At 39.1% G+C, this 26,201-nt stretch overlaps 1 protein-coding gene across 9 annotated transcripts in view; it reads left to right on the top strand.

Moving 5' to 3' along the window:
* Positions 1-26,201, top strand: part of CDH18 (cadherin 18) — a 565,378-nt gene that overhangs the window by 275,327 nt on the left and 263,850 nt on the right. For 2 of the 9 annotated variants that reach the window (XM_087761192.1, XM_087761163.1), the window contains exon 1: positions 23,300-23,462. The exons of 6 other annotated variants lie outside the window; for them this stretch is intronic. The gene's annotated coding sequence lies outside the window, so the exon portion shown is untranslated. Of the gene's footprint in view, positions 1-22,891; positions 23,021-23,299; positions 23,463-26,201 lie in introns of those variants that run through there. One more of the 9 variants, XM_087761153.1, reaches the window with a different exon arrangement.

Raw genomic sequence — 26,201 nt, 5'->3', positions numbered from 1 at the left:
CAGCTTCAGCGCTTTGATAGTCTTTGGTCTTTTGTTTTTATTTTTTGATGTTTCCACCAGTACAATATTTAGCCACAACTTAGGCAGATTTTACAGTTTCTCTGCCTATAAGTAGAATGAGCATTAGATAATGCATTGTTCTTTGATGAAATGAATGTATAAAAGATGGTCATTAGTCTGTTTGGATTTATTTCTGAAATCATATTTACTTTGCCTGCCCTTTGCTTTTGATTGTTTCTGAGGGAGTATCTGCTGATCTGTTAGAAATTAGAAAGATCTTGCTTCATAAGAGGAAAGTGGGAATAGCAATTGTAATGTGTGTGCTATCAAAATCTTTTTAAAAAAAAATCCTTCCTTTGTCACGTTAGTAAGAAACTGATCAAAACCGAAGATTCTGTGCTCCGTTGTTTAGCAGTTTTTTGACACAGAACACAGCCCAAATCAATCCAGAGTAGTATAATTAAAAACAGCACACTCAAGTCTTTTTCCAAGCTACCATGTGTTTACTGCTGTTATATTAGCAGCAGTTTTTGCTTTGAGGTGACATATTATACTTTTTCCTCACCACTTCCTACATTTCCAAGATAGCAGAAGGGAGAGTGTACAACAGTTTGGGAGAGGAAGAGAAGTAATAAACTTACGTTAGGAATGTTAGGAAGCAAATTGTGTTTGTAGGGTACAGATTCACAACTGAGATACAGTGGAGGCCCATTGGTTTTATAACACCTCTGCAATGTGTGCAATATTACGATATTTGGGCCCTTACCCTTTTACAGTGTATTTCTGTTTGGTACCTTTCAGAAAAATGAGAAAGTGGTAGCAGCCATATTTTTTAAATGAGGAAGTACAGCATTGGAAAGTCTGTGTTACTTTGGTAAGAACCTAATCTTTTTCTTTTTTTTTCCTGTTTTTCTTTTTTTCTTAATCCTGAAGTCACTGCCCAGCAAGATGTCCCTTTCTGCCTGGGTCAGAATGGTTTAGTCAAAGCACTCTGCAGACTTTATGGAGATTTCATCATATTTTTTCTGTTTTCCATCTAAATGGGAAAGTTTGAATCTTAGTGTCATTGCTTGTATGAAGCTAGACACCACAGTGATAGACAGCCCTTGTGCTGTCTAGGGAACCAAGGCTGCTAATAACTTCTCACTTGTCTATAAACATAAAAGCCAGCTACCATCTGGTACTTAGCAATATATAGCAACCACCCTTACCTGTGCTGAGAGGTAATTAGCCTGCCCTCTATTCCTTTTTCACATTAATAATAATAATAAACGTTCAGCCACTAGATTGGTACAATGAAAAACTACAGGGTTTATAGGGCCCTAAAAAGTCACCTAGTATAGCTGTGTTTTGTGTTCTGAAAAAAAAAAAAAAAAGCCAGTACAGAAGAGTTATGAAAGGTAAAGACATTTCAGATCATAAAAATCAAAGTTGAATCTACCAAAAGAAATCTCACAAGCCACTGAACAGTTAGTATTAGGAACCCACACCGCTCTCCCAATTGATGATGCAAACCTCGCCATATGGAATAAACCAAATACAACCAAATGGGTCTGAAAGTATGATTTCCTGCAAGACACAGAAAATCAAGAAGTTAAGAAATCTGAAGCCAAAATGTGAGAGAGTATCAAGAAAATAAATTACAGGAAGGGACTAATATGTCTTAAGAAGTGATGGAATAAAATAGAACTGTGGCTAAAATCCAAGTACATACGTACTTTTTTTAAAAGTTTGAGATTCTCTAAGAACTAAGCCTGTACTTGGGAATATGTAAGCCAGCACTCTTGAGGTGTCTGTCATGTATCACCATTTGGATTTGGCTGCTTTATATGTTGCAGGCAGAAATTGGCCTGTAGGAGTTGAATAGGGAGAAGAGAAACCCTAATAGTTCAGTGAGATACATCCACTTTTTGTAGTGTTTTTGTACCTATAGTGCATATTTTTATACTTCATTTCTTTCAAAATTGGTACATACAACCTTTATTATGTGGAACTTAATTATAATTTTACTGCATATCCTACCTTTAAACATCTTTTAATTGACTGAAGACTGAATTGAATCCTACTGCAAAAAATGACAGAACTCTTCATATTAAAAATATTTTTCTTTCTGTTACTACCATGGGGGACAGTCTCTTGACCTCAGTAAATTTTGTTTCAGCTTCTTACATCTCTTCTTACACCTTTTGCATTAACTTCAGGAGCCTATGGAAGAAAGACTCTATAAAGTGAATTCTGGATCGAAATATGTTTTACCTAAATGTAGCATTTATACATATGGAGATTTCGTTTTTGTAATTTCTACATTCCCAATGTCAACACATTTTGAAGACAGATGTGCCATTCTTAAAATTTATCCTAACTGTTTATCCTAATTGCATTGTTTGCTTGCCTACTTAGATTTGTATAAAACTGTTTTCTCAACTTGATATGATGGCTTTTTTAAAAATTGTGCCATGTATTCTTGGAACAGAAATATATTGGACTACGATATTTTTATAGCAGTCTTCTTCAAACAGGAGAAGAGGAACTGACTCCCGCTTAGAAATGCTTAATTCATCTCTCTACTGACAGCTGGTCTTGTTCCCTGCCTTAAGGCCAAGATTAAATTTTGCCTTACTACACTGACACTGGACAAACCAAGGGAAACCCAGAGTCTGCTCTGATTCTGTAATTGTTGTGTAGACTGAGTAATCAGATATAGACTACTTCCCTTGCTCATTCTTTTAGGCAGAAACATATGTGAAAAGAAGCACAGGCCTCCTCTTTCTCATATGACTGAAATGTTTCATCGGTATTGAAGGAGGACATGAAGTAACACCAGCTAAAATTAAAGGTATTCAGAACAGGAGCTCATGAGAAACTTGAGATGATGTGTTTCAAGAGTGTTTTGAATGTTGTTAAACTGCTAGTATTAATTTTTTGAACAGAGCTGAATACTTAAAAGATGGGAGAGTATAGAAAGGGATAAATCTTTAGGGTCTGTATAGACTAGTCAGCCTGACGCAAATCCCAGGAAATCATTTATGTGTCATACTACAGTTTAGAAAATGCTGTATGTAATTGGTGTGAACCCACCATAGTTGTATAGAATTAAGTCTTCATAAACAAGACTTTCTGCTAACTGTGTCAAACATCTAATTAATATATGTGTGTGAGTTGATACAGCATACTCAAATTCTCTAAATTATTTGTTCTACCAGCAATATTGTGGCTCAAGCAACCTTGGTTTATATAGAATTATTGTCTCATATTAGGCAGATTCAAAAGTGAAATAGTAAAAGCTTTTCATTAAAGGGGTCACTTCAGGACTACCTGAGGGGAAAGAAAAAATCTACCTAAGAATCAAGGCAACTTTGTAACTTAAATGTCATGGTTTAACCCCAGCTGGCAACTAAGCACCACACAGCTGTTCATTCACTACCCCCCCCCGGTGGGATGGGGGAGAGAATTGGAAGAGTAAAAGCGAGAAAGCTCGTGGGTTGAGATGAAGGCAGTTTAATAGGTAACACAAAAGCCATGCACACAGCAAAGCAAAACAAGGAATTCATTCACTACTTCCCATCAGCAGGCAGGTGTTCAGCCATCTCCAGGAAAGCAGGGCTCCATCATGCATAACAGGTACTTCGGAAGACAAACGCTGTAACTCCAAATGTCCCCCTCCTTCCTTCTTCTTCCCGCAGCTGTATAAGCTGAGCATGAAGTCATATGGTACGTGATATCCCTTTGGTCAGCTGGGGTCAGCTGTCCCGGCTGTGTCCCCTCCCAAGTTCTTGTGCACCCCCAGCCTACTCGCTGGTGGGGTGGTGTGAGGAGCTTAAAAGGCCTTGACTCTGTGTAAGCACTGCTCAGCAATAGCTAAAACATTCTAATGAAAGTAGAGCAGTTCAACAGAAGAAAATTTAATACTGCACAATTAAGTTCTTTTATGATTCAGTTTTCCCTTATGATGGCAGACCTTTTTCTGAAAATACTCTCTCAGGAGACTGCTAATGAATCATCACAGAAAATTGCCTCATAAAGAATTTTCGGTACCCTACTATGGCAAAAAAGACTGAATTGGCCCTTGAATGTGTAGGAACGGGACTAAAGAAAAGAAAAGAGAAAATGATCTTATGTCTGTGCACAAACAGAAAGGCCACTATTAAAATACTGTGTAAAGCTCAGATGGTTATATTGCCAAAAAGATGTGAAGAGAGCTACACAGTACTTCTAAAAAGAAGGCAAAAGATGAGAAAGGTAAGTCTTCTGAAATGAGAGTTGAAGACCTCAATTTATTCCAGCGTGATCTTTAGATATAGGTACAACATTGCTAGACAAGACAGCTGAAAATTACAGGGTTTTTTCAGTCATGGTGACAGAAGTGTAATAATATGCTTTGATTGAAAGTTGTCAAAAATTACCATTTTACTAACATCTACATTCTAGCTGTCAGGATAATTAATGAACCTAAATTAATAAAGACAGGAAAAATAGAAAGCATTTTACTACCATAAAGATGAAGTATATTTCAAAAAGGGAAGTTTTAATCCAGTTTTTTTGTGTTTTGTTGGTTTTTTTTGTTTGTTTGTTTTGGTTTGTTTTTTTCCCAGGTTTTTTCCTTTTTTTTTTTTTTTTCTGAAAAGGCTTATCACGTTGAATGGTGCAATTGGTTGGGTTGGGTAGTGCTGTTTATCCTTCTAGCCTTAGAACTTCTCAATATCTGAGTTACCTTAATAATTCTTCAAAAGCCTGGGTGAAAACAGCATCAGTCCATTCTGCCTCCACGTGTTCATCAAAACACTTGCAACTCTCATTAGATAAGAACATCATAATCACATGTCAAGGCTCCAGGCCTTTAGCCAATTATTTGCTGGATTCAGGTTTGTGTTTCCAAAGCACAAACAATGAAAGACATTTTTTCTGAGCAGGTATGCATGTTTCCCCTAAGAGTTTCTCTGATTTATCTTGGATGGAGTGTGTGACATGGAATAGGGTTGGTCCAGTACTCTGAAGTGGCATGGAAAATCCTCTATTTACCTGACTGATGTATCTTTCTTATACAGCCAGGATCACGCTAATAAGCACATTTACAGCTAGAAAGCGAAGATAATTTTATTTCGTCTCATCTTGTGTAAGGAGCCTTGAGGGGAGTGATAAATAGTTTTGTTCTTCAGCCCAGGATATGGATTGCCCTCATGGGTCACTCAAGCATATCTAATCAATTGTCTCTGCCATGAACTTCTCAAGCTCCTGGTAGAGCCCAGGGCTTTCCCCTTTTCGGCTCTGTTTTACAGGAGTTCAGTCTCGTGCTTTGTCCTACACTCACTGGCCTGCAGTTTACAGCAGGTCAGATTAGGAGATCTAATGGCTCCTGTTGGATTGTGACTGTGCAGATCTACAAAGCAGCCACAGCGTGCTCAGAGTATGCAATTCCATGTGCATTTCATTGTCTGTTTGTACTAGATATAATTTGTTTATTTTTCCTATTGTGCTTTTGTTTACTAGCTTGAGCCCATGGGTTTCAGCTTTTCCACCTATAGTCATTACAGCAGCAGCACAAAAATATGGAATATGGTTGGCTTCTCTAGTGCCCAAAATCTCTGTGTTCTTTTTGCTTTTCTGCACTTTCTCAACTGGAAGGGCTTTTTCCTTGTTAAAGTATTTTAACGATCTGTTAGAAGGCAGGGTAGCTTTCCTAAAGAAGAAGTGCTGTATTTCAGGTTTCTTTTCAGATCGCATGAAATTCACACCTTGTGAATTGTTCAAGAGCTGGATGAGAGGGAATGTTTGCAATTGGAGATGCTGTGAATAAGCAACCCCTTTTTAACCTTCCATCCTATGTCTTGTTTAAGTTTATTGTTTGCATACTGTCCTTGTTCTGTCACAGTGTAGTAGCCATAGAATTATATTTAAAATATTTAAAATTAATAAAATTGGATAGAGAAAGTATGAAAAAGACTGTGGATTATATTTAAAGATTAAAAGGTAATTGACAACTTCACTGGCAGTTTGGTACAAGGGAGTCAGTAGCAATCCTGGGAAGAGAGACTGGGAAATACCTGCTCCTTGAAACAAAGCTGAAACTGTGAGAGCATACTTCTTTCTCAGAAGCTTTTGCTGGAGTTTCTTAATATCAGGTCAGTAAGGCAGATGGGAGAATATGGAGAATAAGTGCACAATTAGGGTTTCACCTGCAATGTTCAGGTTCAAGCTTATGCTTCACTTTCCCAGGCTTTAAGGAAGTCCCTTGTTTGTCCGTGCCTTCCTGACCCCAGTGCAGTAAATAGTGCATTACTTAATAGTGCATGCAATAGTGCATTTCTGCAGTAGTGCAGAAATGTTGACAGATACCCACTGTAAACTAAATTCTGTATTGGCATTTCACCTAGAGTATGGGAACTGGTACACTAATTTGATTAAATTTCAGGTTTTCCTATTATGTGCAAGTGACCTGAGAAGAAAGACAGAAGGGAGTGGTATTTTATAGGGAAACCGGTGGGTAAGCACTGCTGGAAATGGAGGAAGAAAGAAAAGGAATAAAGACTGGATAGGAGCAGTGATGTGCAAATGCATTGAAAAACATGAGAATTGAGGACTGTCGGGAAGTGGTAGTGGTTACCAGTAGCTGGTGGAATACTCGCTGAAGTTTTTGCCTCACATATTTGGGAAGGAAGGAAGATAGTATCAGAACAAGGTGGGGAAACAGACACAGGTCACACCACAGCTGCTGGGACTGTCCCAGAAGAGGATAGTCTTTAATGTGCTGATGATTGAAATTCATTAAATAAATAGAACATAAAAACTGATCAGAGTGGGTCATTTTTGTGACAAATAGAAATAGCATGTTGTAGATCAAAGGAACAGAATCTCAGAATCACAGAAGGGCTGAGGTTGTCAGGGACCTCTGGAGGTCATCTGGTCCAACCCCGCTGCTCAAGCAGGGCTTCCTAGAGCCGCTTCCCCAAGACCACATCCAGACAACTTTTGAATATCTTCAAGGAGGGAGACTCCACCGCCTCTCTGGCAACCTGTGCCAGTGCTCGGTCACCCTCACAGTAACAAAGTGTTTCCCGATGTTCAGAGGGAGCCTCCTGTGTTTCAGTTTGTGCCCATTGCCTCTGGTCTTGTTACTGGGCACCACTGAAAAGAGCCTGGCTCAGTCCTCTTCGCACCCTCCCTTCAGGTATTTATATACATTGATAAGATAACCTTGGGATCCAGTGCTTTGGAAGCATGGAAAAGGGGATCTACTTATAAAAATGCAACTGTATGATCTTATTGATCACCGTATCATTTAACTGTTTCAGCTAGCTCCTTATGTGTACAACTAGTTGTGAATTAACACTCATTTTGATAAAGAAACTTCTTGTAGATGCCTTTTCCTTTCTGCTTTTTTCCCTTGTATGTTTAAATATATATATACATAATTGCTTTTTCAACAAAGAATTTAAAGAAATACTTAAATCCCATTTATTTCAAGCAATGAGCTTCAGTATTAGACTCCGGACATGAGATATAATAAGTAACCCAAACCATCTGATTTGCATGCTTTCATCTGAAGAAGAGGGTAAGCTACAGTATCAAAGGTCACACTCCTCAGTTATTCCATTTGAATTGGAATGGTTTGTTATATTGTAAACTTTTTATCTTTTTTGTTATATCTGTGTAAAGTGGGCAACAGACACTCAAGACTGAGTGGTCCCTCAGGCTCAGTTGCGATGGAAACAGTAAAACAATGTTTGAGGGGGCTGGGATCTTTGCTTTTCTGGGCTTTTTAGAGAATATTTCATATGGGATGACTTACTCTATGTCTATCCCCTTAGATCATCCTAAACAAATTTTCTTCCCATCCTGTAAAACAAATATATATCATTCCTGCCTCATCAGTCAATTATTTCCATTGAAAAATTTTATTTGGTGTTTTTTGAATTCATGGAAATTTTTCTGTGCCTTTCTGATAGGGAAATGATCAGAACATTTTCCAAAGACCAGTAGCCCTAAACCAATTTCACAAGCATTTGTTTGTATTAGCCTGCACTTATGCCAAAAAGAGCAGTCTTTCTTGCTGTTTTGTCATTCGTTATCTTGCAAGCATGTGTGTGATGTACTACTTTGTGTAGAAATGCACAAGTAAATTTAGGTTTATGTTTATATTAGAGAAGATGCGGCTGAAGAAATGCATCTTGCATTTGAAATGCAATGTAATAAAAGTAGTAGTTCACTTTATGGTCCCCATCAATTCTCAAGAAAGCTCTGCACAGACCACAGAGAATCTGCTCTACTGTGGCAGTAGAAAGGGCCGTTGTGTCTGAGGAATAAAGTTGTCAATCACATTCTTCCCCTCTTCAATATAGGCAACTTTAAAGAATCTTGGTATTCAGCAATAATTGTTTGAAGCCAAAAATGACAAAGAGGGAAAAGGGACAGAACTTTTTTCTTTTGACTTTTTAATCTACCCTCTCCTTTGAAAAGGAAGAGCATATGTAAGAAGCTCAAAATATGAATTTTATTCCGAGACAGCTCTTATAGCAAAAAGAGGTCTTTTCTTGATCTCCAAGGAATAAGATAATGTTGTAGCAGTCTTACTCAGGCAGGAAGAAATGGGTAAAAAATGTACCAGCAATGCAAATGCGTTGTAGGGAATTATGTGAATTTAAAAATGTGAGAGCAAACAAAAGAAATGTCCACAGCCAAAACCAGTAAATATTTTTAAATTTGCATTTCCTATACTGAGAACAAAGGGAGAAAATGCAAACAGGAAAGAATGAAAAATAAAGATATAGAAAAAAATCAAATAATTTTAAAGTGACACTGAAAATAGACAAAGACGGTATAGTATGAATAGAAATAATACCTGAAAACTCTGAACCTAACTTTATTTAACACCTATTAAAAGCATCATAACTGAAAGATACAAGTGAAATTCTAACGGTAAGGGCATATGGAGTACGCTACTATTCTGCAAGAGCTAGTGGCAGACAAAAAGTCTTAAAAATAAGGTTTTACTAGTTCTGTCAAAAAGAAGCCATTATAAGAAAGGCTAGGGAATAGAATGAGATAATTTTTCAAGGGAATAAAATACAAATATATCACAGGGTCTCTGTTTCAACCCTAGAAACGAGACAGGAATAAAAAAAAATAGCAAATCCTGAGAGATGGAGAGGTCTACTTCTATGGTTTCCCCAACAGACACTTTTTTCTGTATTATGGACAATCTCACGATATGAGGGACTTGAAAGACAGAGAAATTGCAGAGGGAGAATTCTAAAAATATTTTCCCTGGTTATACGAAAGAAAACCAGAGAAGGTAGTAAGTAGCTCAAACCAGCCGTTTGAGCTTAAATTTTAGGATGGAAAAACCCGAAATATTTTATATTGCATAAGATCCTTTGACAGAGATACAGAGAAGTTACCTTAAATTCTTTCAGTGAATCACTTATGTGAGTGTATCTAACCATCTTTTTAGCATGATGTGGTCCCCAGGTGTCTTTTTCTTGATTCGGCAGTCAGATATATACATATATATCCTTGCAGAGCTACATTGACTGATAGTTGTTTACTCCTAGACCATGCAGAACACTGTAATACTTTTCACACACAGAAAATAAATCTCCACAGTAGGAGTATTTTAGATCCAAATGCTGGAGACGTGTTGTTTTGTCTATCTTTAGTCTGCTAGAAAATTGCCGTCTTTCTGTAGTGATCCAACTGCTGGATGGCCATTGACTGTAATGTAAATTTGTAAATGGTATGTGGAAACAGTAGTGAAATTTGTTAACAGTAGCAGAATTTAATTCCCAATTCTCATTCCATTTATCTCTGTATTTTTAAAAGGTCCCACTAATGAGTTCTTTATGTAATTAATCATGTTGACACAGTTCAAAGCAGATGACTTAAATCTTGGTTGTGAAGTAAAGAGTTGGTGAACTCTTGCTTACTGTTGCTTCAGTGAAGTTAATGGAGAATTGAATGTGCTATGGGGCTCCTCAGTGTAATAGCCTACAGGACTTGATCTTGAGTTTGTAAAACATTTAACAGAAATTATTTTAGTATATCTCTAGTGTTCACTGCTAAATGATCTCCAGATTGCTGCTGGAGAGTGTATTAATTATTCTGTTACCATTGTAGGAAATACACATATTCCAACAAAACCTGTTATTTTTGTCACAAGTAATTCCTACTAAATATGAAAACAGTATTTTAATTAATTAAGAAGTAGTGCTATGCTTCTGGGAGTTGAAGTATGTGATAATATTTGTAAAATTTAACCTATATAAATGTCCTAAAAGTGTACTATTGCAAGCAGATCAGCAGTAACATTTTAAAGATCCCACAAGCACATGGATACCCAGTTTTGCCCACTGTAATCATGGAAGCTGCACGCTGTAGGATAATTAGGCCATACATATGAATCTTTGCAGAATCTGGGGACTAATCTGGTATTGTGATCACAAAAACTAAAACTGCATAGAGCATTGGTCTCATAAAAGTACGTATCTCCTTTCTGGTGCATGATGGCATTGAAATCAGTGGAATGTAAAGACATTTGGTCTTTTTTATTTTTTTATCACTCTAAAAAGTGATAAAAATCATGACCATGTGCTCCATCAAACAATTTGATATTGAAGCTCATATTTGCTATTAAGCAAGCAATGGAGTACAGGAGATATCAAAGATACCCTGATACTCTGAGAAACTAAAGAATTCCACCAAGGGTGGAAGAGGGAAAGAAGGAAACGGTGATAATGAAGCTACAGATACTATAGAAATAAGAATTCCATAATTGGAGTTTTTACAGTGTGTTTTGCCTTCTTCCTTAATCAGAGGAAAGAAATAAACTGATTTCAGAGAGTTTATCTGCAGACTGCCTCTGTAAGAAGGAGCAAAAGGGTATATGTTGATGTTCGTGCATCTTTCAGCTGGCAGCTATGAAACATGGGGGAGAGTGTCTTAAATTTTGAGGATGATGTCTTTAACACTGACTAAACTTTTTTATTTTTCAACTTCTATATTGGCAGTTATATCCAACTTATCAGGCAAGCCAGGAGTGTAATCTCTATAATCATTCCAGTATGTTTTTGTTCTTTTAAGCATTGTCAATTAAGAGCATTTTGATCGTTCTGTCTCTAGAGCCTCTCACTCAAAACATTAGTTCAACGTGTTACTTTTCACAGAAAACGTGCTAGCTCAAAAGTCAGAACTAGTACTTAAAATGTATTGAAACCTGCAACATGATATAAAGACATTTTCTCTATTTTAAGGTAAGCCAGAAATTTCTTTCAAGAAATGTTTTGGGTTTACCCAAGAGCCACATGGGATGTCACCTCAGTGTGCACAAAAAATGGTGGTATCTCTGAGGCATTAATGAGATTTCAATCTCTAAAAATAATCAGTCGTGACTGTTGCTTATTTATTGATATTTCCCTGGCATTATGAAAAACTGTCCATTTTACAAGTCAATCAATAATTTTTAATCACAGTAGACTGACCTGTCATCATTTTAATAGTCCTAAATTTTGGCATATTATGTATCAATAAACATCATTTCTCGCCCATTTTTTTCATAGTTCGGTCTATTCTATAAAGTTTTTCAATAACTTACAAGATAGTATCAGCAATGAAGACATGGGATAGTGTTTTGATAAGCCATGTAACATACAAGACATTATAACAATACAACACTAAAGACAGAAGATAGATAAGGAGATTGCAAATTCAAAATCAGAACCAACTGCAGTATACAGATGATTGGCTTTCTTTCCATTACAGAATAAAACCAACATTTGTCTTGAGTATAACTAAGAAGGAAACCTGTTTTTCAGGTATTACTGTGATTTTTTTTTAAACAAATACATTTTTTAAAACTATTCAGTGTTTTTTTTCCATTTGCAGATTTTTCTGTCTATATGTGATTACTATGCAGTTACTACTATGCTTTAGTTGCATTTAAGATGCTCTAAATGCTTAAATGGTGGTAACTTCAATATTAAAATAGTTCTTTTATCTGTATCAGGCAGTAGTGTTTGGTTTTATCTACAAATTGATTGTATTATATATCACTGGTTTTGTTTGAGGGAAGAGTGTAGTGAAAGGAGACATTTTTTGCAAAAAATGTTAAAATTCCTTCTCCTAACTCTTGTTGAAGTTCTACCAAGGCTTTTTAAGCTGACTGTAGACTTTTGCAGTACTTTGAAATTCATTCATTTATATGAATGCTCATCAGTACTATCGGCAGTTTAAAGACAAGGTATCTCTCAGTTCCGAAGCTGCCCTTTGCTGGTCTGAAAGCCAGACAGCTTTGCCTTCTGTTACGTTGCCCCCCAGAGCTGTCCCCAGTGCTTGCTCACCCTTTGGAGATGCCAAGGGCCGCGTGGTTCCCTGTCCAGTTGTGCTGCTGGGCTAACTGAGGAAATCTAACCCAACAAGGGTTTCTTAAGAGTTTTTGTGCATAGTAACAAACGAATCTTGGAGCAAACCCAACCCACAGGAGGCAGAGGTATGACCGGGGAGGGGGGAGGGGAAGAGAAAAAAAGAGGAGAGTTCTGTGTATCAGATGATTGTGTTGCCAGTATAAGCGCCTGCCATGGGTTACAGGTCTTCAAGCTTCTTTCACTTGTGTGTATCTACTCCTGGGTTAGACTGTGGTAGCTGGTGTAACGCACGCAGTGCTAGCAGTTTGTTTGATTCCTGGGTAGCCTGCTGCCCTCAGGCTTGCAGTGCCCCTCGGGATCACCCCAGTGCAGCTGGGTGCTGCACCTAGCACATCCTCTGGCTTCCCTCTCTGGGCTTGGGAGAGTTCGGACAGCCTTGGAAGGCAGCTGCTCTCAAGCAGTGTTTCTGTTTCTGGATCCTTCTTCCTTCTCCTTTGCAGTATGAGGATTTTAGAGATAACTTTCTGCTGTTTCCGTACAAAAAAGTCTGAGTTGTCCCCTAACTATTTTTGAAAATGTAAATTCTTTAACAGGCTCTTTGGACTTATATTTCCATAAAAGTAACAGAAGCGTGTTAACAACTGTAACATTAGCTAAAGAGTGGTTTATCTTCCAGCTGTGGTGATACTTATGAACCTTTTACAATGGATGGGGTTAAAAAACATTCACTACAGTACAAGCAACGAAATTAGAAAATACATTATTAATTAAAAGGCATATTAAAGGACTTAGGTCTTGGCCATGGAAATAAAACCCTAAATTTAATAAAGTCTGTGTTGGAATTTAATAATGTCTGTTTATTAATACTGATATTGCATTGGGACAGAACAGGACAATGCTGGAGATCAATTTTTGCCTATTCATTTACGTTATGATGATGTATTGATTCCATTAACAGCCACTGATAAAAATATTTTTAGAAGTGGTACAATGTAGCATGCAAGTTAGGTCAAAATCAAATGAATATTAAATGAAATTAATATTAACTAGTATTAACTTGGATCATCTGAACATAAACCAGTCCACATACTGCAAGTGTTAAAATACAAGCAGTGAAATGTTAGATGCGTAAATATATGCAAACTATACACTGAGTTTTCATTTACAGCAATAAACTTCCACTTTCATTGAAGCATTTATAAGAAGGAGAAAGGATCAGTAATCTATAGCCCTATATTATAAAGGACCGGAAGGGAATACTAAATAAACTTTTAGCTTTGAAAAACTTGCTGTTAAATATTTCTATTTTTAAAATTCTTTAAAGATCAACTCATTAATTCTTCCTTATCAATGATAATTCTTCCTTAGCAATCTAATTTTAAATATTGTTATGGGTTTAGATCATGCTTTTCTGCTACACCAAAAATGAATATTGCAAAAACAGTACATTTCTTATCACGTAGATCTGTTCTCTGTGTGCAGACAGCTATATCTGGCCCTTTTAGTAATAAACGGAAGTTTCTGCTATTTTTTTCCTATTCTCATTGCTGTTCCTATAAAGCCAAGAATTTGACTTGATGGTCTTCAGCACAGCCAATTAAGAACAGAATTTTTTACCGCATGAGAAATAAGGGACTGGCTGATTCATTGTGTGACTCTCCTGAATGCAGAGGTATTGCAGGTGCCTAACTTGGAGAATATTTTTATTATTGTCAATATAGGAAAGGAAAAGAAAACACTGGTCTAATTTTAAGATATCTAGCTTAGTTTTGCAGGTTCAAAGAAAAATTTAGATTGAAAGTATGTCTTACTTCAAAATTAAATTGCATTGCTTAGGGCTTTGGCCAGTTGAGTTTTGAAATCTTCAAATCTTTTGAAAATCACACTGCAGTATATCTCTGAGCAACCTGTCCCAGTGCTTAACCTTGCTGCCTGTAAAAAGCTTCCTCCTTATGTCCAACGGGAGTTTCCTTTATTGCCACTTGTGACCACTGTCCCATCCTGTTGCTGTGCACCTCCCGGGAGAGCCTGGCTCTGTCTCTTCTGCTGCTCCCTGGTACTGGCAGACCGTGAGTAGATCCCTGCTGCGTCTTCTCTCTCTTCTCCAGACAAAACAGACCCAGTCCATGCAGCCTCTCCATGTACATCAGATCTTCCAGCATCCAGACCACCTCAGTGGCCATGCCCCTGCTTGTTGGAGTTCCTCTGAATGTCATCCCATCCCTACAGTGTATTAGCCACTCCGTCCAGTGTGGTATCATCTGTCAACTTGCATACTGTTCATGTTGTTGACAAAGATGCTAAAATATATCTGGACCAATATTGACTCTTGAGAAATGTGGTTTCCAGAGTCTTACAGCCCAGTCAGACTTTCACTACCTTGTGGTCCGTGCAACCCGTAAGTCCTTAGTTTGGCTATGAGGATACTGTAGGAGACTGTGTCGAAAGCCTTGCTAAAGTCAAGGGAAGATATCTGCACTGCTCTGTTGGTCTACATCTGGTCATTTCATCATAAAAGACAAGTTGGTCAGGCAGGATTTGGTAAATCCATACTTGCTATTCCAAGTCAGATTATTGCTGTCCATGAGCCTGGAAATTTTTTCTAGGAGGATTTGCTCTATAAATTTGGTAGGAATTGATTTGGTAAATTCATACTTATTATTTCAAGTCAGGGTATTGCTGACCACGAGCCTGGAAATTTTTTCTAGGAGGATTTGCTCTATAAATTGAGGTAAGGCTGACCAGCCTTGTAGTTCTGTGGATCTTCCTTCTTACTTTTTCTGGAAGATGGACATGGTTTGCCATTTTTCAGTTGCTGGGGAATTCCTCTGCTCATTTAATAGATAGCAGGGAGTGTCTCCCCAGTGATGGCAGTCACTCCACTCAACACTGCTGGATGCATCCTGTCCCATTTTGTATCTCTTCAGTTTACCTACATATCTCTAACAAGTTTGAAAGAATGAGAGATCAGAAGATGGGACATTTTATCAGTAGATTGAACAGGTTTTCTTAAAAATTACTGAAAGCCAGTAAATGAAGATTACCAAATATAGGAGCCATTGACCATTGGAACAAACTACCAAGGGAAGCGGCTGATAATCCATTTCTTGAATTCCTTAAAGCAAAAACTAGTACCTTCCTGGACCACATGCATTAATCAAACCTCAGTCAGTAGGCTTACTACCAGAGAAAGTGAGTGGAGTCCTTTGTCTTGTCTTGCACGTGACTCTGTTGTTTAATTGTTCCTTCTTGGTTAGAATCTATGGAGTTGCCATTGCGATCATTTCCTTAGAGAGAGCAACTCTTCAGTAGTTTTGATTTAATGGTAGAAAGAATCGGAGGAGTAAAACAACAACAACAGTTTATCTAATGTTATACCAAAAGAGAACTGACAGATACTACTTTGTGAAAAACTTCTTTCATTTTGGAAGATATGGAATCAAGAGCAAAGTACTTTAGCAAGCCTTTTTTACAGGAATAAGGCTTTATATGATGTGTCTTTCCTACACCTTTAGCGAACAGATGGGTAGTAATCGATTATGTTTACAATTGGGACTCTAAAAAAACGTTGTCATTTTTTCCCCTGCTAGCCATTTATCTATTTAATTCTTTGACAGAACAGAGGAAATGTAACTAAATGTTCTGTTTTAATTAAAATGAAAGTAAATTTATTAGTCAGAGAAACTGTGTTCTGTTTATGCTTGGGGAACAGAGCAAACATATGTCTCTGCTTCATTGTTTGTCACCATCTAGCATGAGGTTATTTCTTTTTCCTTATTTGGCCTATGGAACAGATCATACTAGTGATATTCTTCATTTTTATTAATTCTAAAGAATCATAAAGAATGAGCAGTAATAAGTAAATGGCAGAAGAAAAGCACATCCTGAGAAGCATTCCAGTAGGAGTTGTTTTTAAAAAAAATCTAAATAAATGGCAGTCATAGCATTTCCTAAATGGGAGCATGTAGTTGGCTGGTGGAACTGGAGTGTTTCTTCAAGTAAAAACAAGGATAATAAGAATCAATTTGTCTCTTGACTGTTGTTTCCATTTCTTCAGCTGTCTCATTGCCAGGCTAGAGGAGTACAAGGTGAGGGGTGGGAGTGGGCGGGAGGGGGGGCTTCTACCTTGGCAATATCAGAGATTTATCTCCACTGGAATTTTAAAACCTTCGGTAAAATCTTAGGATTTCCCACTTGCGTTAATCACACCGGAGGGGGACATACTAGCACCAGGCCTGGCACTGCAGAATAAGAAGGATGCTGTGCCTACACAGTAGCCCTTAGCGGGGGAGAAACCCCATCAGCTACAGTGCATTAAGGCTGCCCCTGTGGACTACACTATACATTCTTTAACCTTGTTTTCTCATTTGACACTTCTAAATGAAAATGCTGTGAATCTAAGCTTTCAGAATTTGGAAGTGACCAAGAAGTTTATCCTTTGTTTCACTTCCCCTCAGTTTCTTCCTCTTTCAGAAATCTGCTCAGATTTATCCTTCTTCCTGCTCTAATGAGAAACTAGGTTAATCCAGTTAATAGAAGCACCGGGATTAGATATTAATTGACTCTACAACCCTGTACTAAATACAGTTGTCCCACAAGCTGTGGGTGATGCAGCAACTAAGAGCTCTGCTAAATAGTTCAGTAATTTTCAAAATTCAACTTTCGTCCTATGTTAGTGTTCAATATAATTACAAAATATACCTACTACAAATATAGAGAAAAATTGTCCCCTTGTGGCAAAGAAGGCCAACAGCATCCTGGGCTGCATTAGGAAGAGCGTCACCAGCACGTCAAGGGAGGTCATCCATTATCTCAGCCCCATGTGATTCTCATCTGGAATGCTGAGTCCAGTTTTCGGCTCCCAGTACAAGACACATGTGCATGTACTGGAGCAAGTCCAGCAAAGGACCATGTAGATCATTAATGGATTGGAACATCCATCATAGCAGGAGAAGCAGAGAGCTGGCACTGTTGGGCCTGGTGAAGAGAAGGCTCTGGGGAGGACTTACCAATATGTATAATTGCCTGATGAACGCGTGGGGTAAAGAAGAGGAAGCCAGACTCTTCTCAGTGGTGCCCACTGACAGGGCACAAAATAATGAGCACATATTGTTATATTTAAACATGTTGTTGATCCTGTACATTTTTGCAAGGAGCAAAACAATATCTGGGTGCATCCTCATATTGGCAAGGAGTGGTAAAAAAGAATAGCTGGTATGAGATGCAGATATGGTACAGGGGAGGCATGGAGGACTCCTAAGTTCAGTGAAGATTCTGTATCAAAAATTACCCAGTGTTTCCTTAACATAGCATCAGCATGTTTCAGCATTATGGTTTCAATGGAAAGGTTATTCTCACTTCAATAGAAATTTCATCATCATCTTGTAACATTTTAGAGTTCTTTTTTTTTGATCTGCCATTAGCCTACTGAATGCTGAGTCTCAGAGAAGCAATTTCTTTACCTTAGTAAAGATAAAAAGTACATAATATGCCCCAGAAATCATGTCCGTTAGGATGATATTACGAAAATCTATCTTTAGAATGTCCCAGGAGCTTTTGGCTGTTAGTATTTACCTACCTCTAAGCAAAAATTTATTAAAGCTCCTGTTACAGTGGGGAAGAAGGCTGTATCTCATTACCAGCTGTAAAAGCCATCAAATTCCACCATATATAATGTTCATAATTTGAAATCAGACATCTTTGTAATCAGCTGATATATTATATAATAATAGAGTATCTAAATAACTATTTGCAACAATCCAGAGAGAACCTTGACCTGTGAGGATTTAATATCAGCCTGTGAATGTAAAAAAGATTATTTTTGCCTATATTAGTTTCAGAAACACGAGGCTAGTTTCCTTACCATGTTTAAACTTACAAAAATGCCACCTATTGCATGTAAACCCTATATAGTTACCAGGAAGCATCCCATGTTACAGTGGTCACTGCATTATATATAGTTACAGGGTTATATCGGTTTCCTAGGAAACATCCCAATTAAGCAAGTTTCTTGATTGAATGGTGTCTATTATATATGCTGTAGTGGGAAATTCCACAGAATGGGCAGAAAGATCTACTGATGTCTGTTTCAATCACTTCGTTGCCTTTAGCTGAGTCTTCTTTCTTGTCTTTCCCTTCGTGTTGTGATGCAGAGACTGAGAGATTGAAACACCGCGCTATTCTTTTGTTGCCCTTTATATATTTTCTGTGCTTTCCTGCATTTGGAGAGGGACTGATTAGCTTAGAGTTTTATGGTAACAGGTAGCAAAATGCCAGGTATTATGTTGTTTTCTCCAAGTCCTGTCAGTATGTTTTACCTGTCATTTCATGCAATACTAAAGGCAAATGACTATATTATCACAAGATTTCTGTGACTGGCAACTGTTATTGGCATCATATATCTAGGAACAGCTGTTGTTGTTTTATTAGAAAATACTCCAGTGATGCTCAGTGTAGAATGAGCCAAGGCAGTATCAGCAGCATCGCCATTCCCTCTGTGATTAGTATTGTGTAGAATTTGCTCACCTGTATTAAAAATGTATTTTTTCTAATCGACTACTTTAATTTTTTAGAGGAAATACATGGCTTAAAGAATATTCAGAGAGACCGTATGCAAAATGAATGGTCTTAATCCTATTCCCTCTGAATATTTGTGCACATTACCAAATTAAAAAAAATAAAATACAATATAGAGTAGGCATGATCTGGGAACACTGCAGAGTCTTCATCAGGAACATGAAGATGGCTCAGTTGTGTGTTTAACGACTAGACAGAGTTGAAAATTTCTGTCCCACCATTTTGTATCAGAAAATGTCATTTGGATAAAAATGAAAGTTTTGACTGTTATGATCAATTGTGGTATGATTTTCTATTAGAAATCTAAAGATAGAAAAGCAACAATATTTTGAATGCATTTGATTTCAAAATTATTTTTGCATTTTTGTGTTTTATTTTAGGTCCTCTTCTCTATAGAAATAGCAGTGACGTGATGAGTCGATTATGCCCGATTGCGATGCATCATCAAATGATATACATTATTTTTATATCCTACTTGATATATTTTACTTTTAAGCTCTTTAGGACCAAGTGTTAACAGCACTGATTGAAATATTTTTAGATGATAGTTTCTAAAGAACTGTCATTAGTAGATCACATACAAACTCTTAAGAAAATTTATTTCTGCATATATTAGTAGTTGTAAGAATATTTATTAATAACTGTGTAAATAAAAAATGTTTATCAAATAAGATAAGAAATAGTGATTGGAGGAAGTGTCATTGTTTCAGGCATACTGCTGGGACTGGTTCTTACACACTGCAGCTAAGAACAAAAATAATGATGTAATCTACAAAAAAAGAAAAAAAAAGACGAAAGAAAACACAAGCAGTTACACAGTCAGTATGAACTGCTGTTAGTTTTCAGAGGTGGTGTTATTCCTCTTCATGCATTGTGAAATTGGTGGCACGCGATGGTAGAACACTTTTTTTCACCCTTTCACTCTAGGAAAAAAGGAAGCGGTTTGTAATTTGTTCGTAAGACTGGAAAGTTGCTACTGGAGGTGGGGCTAACTGGGATATTCCCTGGTGCTTTTGAACAAGAACGTGAAAAATCCCAGTACAATTGTTCTCAGTGTGTGAGCAGAGGTTCTTGGCAGTGGCTGTGCTCATTTTCTTCGACTGCAGCTATTAGAGTGCACATGCCTGAGAACGAGGAAGAGTTGGACTGAACTTGGCAACATCCTTATCCCAATACGATCTTAGCCATTCCTAATGTATCTAGGGTACAGGACATTCGTAATCTATAAATGACCTGGATTTTTCATTACTTTATGTATTAACGAACCACTTAGTCTGTTTTATAACTGGTTGAATGTTAGCTGAATGATCGGTTCTCTAACAGTTACCTGCAAGATGATCAATACATGTTTAGCATATTAAGCACCAACAAAGAGAGACTGGTTTTACGGGCATATCCTATAAATGATTAACTGGAGCTGTTGTCTAACAAAGTGAATTTCAACAGCAGCAAAAGAAAAACTTTTTTTTTTTAATCAGTAGAAGCTTGGTTACTTTTTGGTACAGCTATAAATGCTCCTTCGTAACTAGTCCACCTCCTTTTCAGTATTGCTCTTAAACATGTAACAAGTCCACAAGTTAGAAGGTACAAAAAAAAGCCCCTTCTTTTTCCCACCCCCTGTAATCATTGTCACAAACTCTCAAGTCCAGCAAGGAAACTTTCTGAATGTGATCTGCAAAGTTCTGTGTTTTGATATACTGCTGGAATTGTGTAAGTCTATTGGACTCCTGAGGTAAACCCTATGCACACAATGACTTCATGGGTTATACCCAAATTTCCCTGGAATTCCTCCGGCAATGCTACTGCAGTCCCAGGCAGTAATTTCTTTTTGAGGTTCTTTGCATGAGGATTTTTTTCCCTATGACAAATTTAAATTCTTTTAACATTCAAACCGATGAAAGAATCAGTCTAACATCAATAACACCAAATCTCAGTATTTAGTCTTGAAACATAGGTGTAAAAGAAATGTCAGAGTTCATTGAGGCTAATTTTTTCAAGCTGTCAGCTTCTTCCTTGAAACGGCGTAATTTTAAATTGTTAAGAAAATCTTTGTCCATTTTATACCAAATTAGCCTGCAATACTGGTTATAATCTCTTTACACTGATATTCTTTGCTCCTGCCTGAGAGAAGTCTCTGAAATATGTAGATATGAATGTATATGCATGTAGTTACTATATATGTGTAAAAGAGAAAGAACTCTGTAGATTTTCCCCTTTTAAATGCTTTTCTGGAGCATCAGGACTTCCCTCTGCTTGTCATACTTCTTATTGCAGAAACAAATGAATTGATCACTTATGCTGTGCGTATCTGGTGAATATTCTGAATTATGCCTTATTCACTGAAAATTGCTGAAAGACAACCTTAAAATAAAATGTTTTGTTTTCAGCTGTATCTTCGGGTTGTTACACCTAAGCAGCGTTTCCTCAAATGGTTGGTAGGCTGAAAGGTAACCCTATGTTTTGCCTCTTTCACTTTAAGCAGTGAGGAGGGCATCGTTGGGGGGTGGCTTGGCGTGAGTTCTTTTTCATGTGAAATTGTGTGGACCTTCAGAGGATGAAAAGGGAGTCTTTTAATTCCTTTTTTCCCTCCTTTTTTTCCCTCCATGTTACTAATGTAACTACCTCGCTGACAAGCAGATTTGAAAGTTGCTTCTCCCATAGTGCAGTAAAATACTGAAAGCATCTGGATAAAAGCAGCCCATCCCCCAGATCACAAGATCTGAATCTGGAGCTATGCAAAACCTAACAGAAGTTGCACGAGAGAGAACATTCTGAAGACTGTGTATTAAAGCATTGATTCATATGTGCTGCAGTTGCAAGCCAGAGGACATATAAATAGCAGATGGAAACAGCTTCTATTTCATTCCCTCCGAAAGCTTACATCTCCCAAATTCAAACACCTAGCTGCCTCTTGCCTTCAGTTCCCTACCCTGCTTGCAAAATCATTTTTCGTGTATATCTCTGAGCAGCTCGGAGTGATTTTCTTTGAAAAGTTCTCAAAATCCAGCACTGGATTTTATCCTGACTTTGATTTAAGTGGTCTCAGTGAGCAGTGTTGTTCTTTCCATCTAATCTGGTGTAACAGCTTCCCTTCCGGTTATGTTAAATTGTGGAATTACTCTTTTCAGCTCTCCTTTTCCAATCTACACCATTTCTACGTGGGGTGCTTATCATTTATACTTTGGATGCAGCTTCTGACCCATAATACCGGTAACCAGTGGCTTTCTCTTCTTCCTCCTGCCGTCCCCTGCCTGGGCTGTGGGACTGGAGCAGGCTGTGGTTTCATGGCTCGCTCCAGGGCACGCGTCCTGCTGGCTAGAAGCAAGGTTCCTCTGCGCCAGGAGGGTATGTGCCAGGGCTTTCACTTATATGTTAATTACATTTTTAATACACTGCCTTAGCAGGTTGGATAAGCAGGGTCTGACACGTTTGCTCCATTACTGAAACCCTGAATCAGGAGAATGCCATTAATCTTAATTTCAAATAAGGTGCATTTGGAGTAGAGATGTTATACGAGGTCCAGATTTTGGAATGACTTTTGCATCAGCCAGCCTGCCTTGATCCAGACCAGCCTGAAAAGACATAAATTATCCACCAACTCACATGAATATAGGGGTGCTAAAGGGCAGGAAGCCTTTAAAGGAGTGGGGCTGATCTGGAAGGGGACGGGTGGCCAGTATGACAGCTCCGGTGCCCCAGCAGGATTGGAAGGAGGCATTGAAGGGCATCATTCAGTCTGAATCTTGCAGCCGCCGTCGGACCATGTGGAGGGCTGATGGACGAGCCGGCAGCTGAACGTTCAGCAGGCTGTGACGACTTTGCACAGAAATAGGGAAATTTATCGCCGGCTTGCCGCACCAGCGCCGTGCCGCCCGCGCTCGGCGGTGCGCCCCTTCCCTGCGCGCCCACCCCACCCGACAGCCCAGCCCTCCCGGCCCCCGGCCCCCCTTCCCGGCACCGACTTTAGGGGCTTGCTGTCGCCAAGCCGGAGCCCTCCTCCTTCAGCAGCTCTAGCGCGAAAGGGGGGCGTTTCGCAGCCGCGCAGTTGCCGGACAAAGACGTGCCTGTGCCCGCCCGCACCGCTTATATCGGTACGTAGGTGGGTACGGATGGATGGTCGGACGGGTGGATGGACGGATGAATCGCGCTTCCTCCCGAGCGCCGGGGCCGGCCGGGGTCTGCCATTGCGCGCAGGAGGCTGCGCGCAGCCCCGAAGTGCTGGAGAAGGGGAAGACGAGGCGGGGAGGGGAGAAGGACGGGGGCGGGCGGGGAGGCGAGGCGGGCGGGAGCGGGAGCGGGAGCGGGGCCGGGGGCGGGGGCGGGCGCGGGGGCGGGCGGCGGCGCAGCCGCTGGGCCGGGCTGCCGGCGCTGCAGGAGCGGCGGCGCGGGGCTGGGGGCTCCGAGGGACGCAGAGCCGGGGCCGGGTGCCTCTCTGAGGACGGCGAGCAGCTGTGCCGCCAGCACTGCGAAAAGTCCCCATTTGCTTCTTATAAATTAAAGTGCCTTGTCACCAGTTAGGGCAAGTCAGCCAAGGTAAGGCTTAAATAAAATGACACTTTAATATGTGGCAACATGGATATTTCTGGACGGCGGTGCTGCTAACACAGCCTTCTAAGGAGCGCAAAAGATTTTGTGCAATAATGCTATCGCAGTGGGTCCACAACCTGTAATTTGTCTGTCTTAAAGTTACCGCTGATACCTAAGCCTTACCCTTGCGGTGGTGCAGAATCGCGTCTGCTTATCCGAGGCAGTTACAAAGGGACCCGCAAAATACAGGCATGGAAAGGTAGCGGCGCTCTGTGTGTGTGTTTGTGTGTGACCGTGTTCGTAATACCTACAGTTCCGCTGCTTAACTTACGGGAATGATGTGCAGATGCATTTTAATGGTGATGCCAGGCAGATTCTTTAGCTCAACTCACGTATGTGAACCTTTCTATGCAAAAAGCACGCGATGTGAAACTGTTTATGAAGAATATTAAGCTTGATATTTGAATAGCAATTTCAGTTTGGGGTTTTTTTTCTCCATGTCCGTAATATTATGTGATAACTGAGGGCTGAAATCACAGCAAAAAAGACCTCTGGCAGATTTACCTTTAGCTGCTTGTTAAAGCTTAAGCAGTGACCCAACTTTACTTTGTGTAAAGGGCACTGTAAATAATGCACAGCCAGCAATGAATCCTCTCTTCATTTCCCCCCAGCCCACCCCCATGGCATCCTTCTTAATGACCAAAAACTGCTCTGTGCCTTGAGTTCACACCACGTTTTCACCGACTGCGCTGCCAGTGGTCTGGAACTGAGTGCTTTTGCAAGCAAGGAGTTCCTCGGGATGACTTCACTAATGTGTATCTTTGAAAGCAAGGTAGTCCTGAACCTCTCTGTGTGTGTGTGTGTCTGTGCGCGCCTGTGAACGAGAGAGTTTGGTTTGTGTACACGAGTGACAAGATACAAGGAAGACAGGGTATGGAAGCCAATGAAACGTGGCAAATGTGCACCCCTGCATGTATTTCTCTGAGTGGGTCTCTATAAAGCAGTATGAACATTTCTTATGTTTTACTGTAGTTCATCATTCAGATCAGGGTTTGGGATAAACCCAATTTCATGAGCATCAATGCCCCATTAGCTTTTCATTGTCAAAAGAAATACGATGGAAAACACAGGTAAAATTATGACTTCAGTTAGCACAGGTGATAAAATCACTGCCTCTATTCAAGGTACAAATTTTGATTTTCAATCAAAGACACTAAGCATAGCTTCTATATTTCCAAAGCTTTACTTCTGTGCTGCAGTCAATCATATACAGTTGTGTGAAAACACCGAAGCCTTCCTTCTGCAGTAATTGTCCTTCTCCTGGATGATAGTAAATGTTTGTCTTCAGGGGAAATATTAAATTCATTTAAACATTCATTAAATGTTTGGCATTTGCCTAACTGTAAAGGTAAGAAGACTGATTTGGAGAAATAACCCAAAGGCTTCCCTAACCTACTCCACTGCCTTTGACAGAATATTTCGTTTCAGACTTTTCTGAAGAAGACATGGTACGTTATAGTTACCTAATGCAAATTAAGGTGTGGCTCTGCCTCCCGCCCCATGTGGACCTTTGGAAACAATGTAACAGCTTTCTAATGTAGTTAGTTAAAATTACTAATCATCCTACATAAGGACTACAACAGATAACTTTGTTTCATTTCTACTTAGAAAAACAGACAAGCAAACAGAAAAAACAAACCAACCAACCAACCCATTTACTGTTACCTGCTCCCTCTACAAAATGACAGGACCAGTAGTGTGAAGACAGCACTTTCCTTTAAATATGAGCAGAGCCAGTGCAGAAGCAGGGCTTAGGGGGCACTGTGTTGCTGACTGAACCGTTTACGGATGAGATTCAAAACTAAATTCCTTCCACTTGTAGGTGCGGAGGACCCGATAAGGCTTCACCAGGACAGGAGTGCTGACCCTGCTATTAGGACAAAATGCCAGTTGAATTTTTATACTTTGACCAGTTTAATTCCCCAGGTTTAATTTGAGAACAACATTCTTTACTACCTATGTTAAAATTGTTATTGTCTAGTGTTTTTGTCCTGCAATGCAGGGACTCTAACTCAGCCACTTTGTTGGTGCATGCTGTGCTAGCGCATGGTAGTAGTTCTGGTGAACATATGCAATGTTATAAAACGACTGGGGATAAATGTCTTCAACATCCAAAATAAGTGTGTGCGAGTGTGTGTGTGCGTGCCAGAGAGGTACAGTTGGTATTGTACCAGTACGGACATTCCTGTGGCATGTAACATTTCTGTAATACCCTTCAGGGAACAATCTGTATTTAAAAGTGATTATAAAAAAATTTTTAAAGAATCATTTTGTCTCTGAACTTGGTTTACCTTTAATCGCTGGTTTTAATAAGGACGGGATATTTATCAACAACTAGAAATAAACACGTTTAAACTGTGAGTGATTGAGTTGTTAGTTCTCAACAGGGTTGTATGGAAGACTTCAACCTACATCTCAGGCTGATAAATGAAATTTGAAGAGTATGAAAAATCCTGTTTCACGTCTGGAAGCTCTGGTTAAGAACTACATTTCTGTTAATACAAGTAGTGCTGAAAATTGTCAGTGTTATCAGATTGAATCAAACCAGCTAAATACCAGTGAGTCATCTGTTCCATGCAGATGAACATGAGCTCCTGCTCGGACAGTTAACAGCTAGTTAGCTCTGGCAGACCTGTCCTGCAAAGGAGCCTAAGCTAAATCAGCCATCATGACATGCTGGGGCAC

Source organism: Nipponia nippon, unplaced genomic scaffold (assembly GCF_047370975.1).
Source record: "Nipponia nippon isolate SJK-2023a ecotype South Korea unplaced genomic scaffold, ASM4737097v1 scaffold_1, whole genome shotgun sequence".
NCBI classification, from domain to species: Eukaryota; Metazoa; Chordata; class Aves; order Pelecaniformes; family Threskiornithidae; genus Nipponia; species Nipponia nippon.
This window is presented reverse-complemented; position numbering and strand designations above follow the sequence as displayed.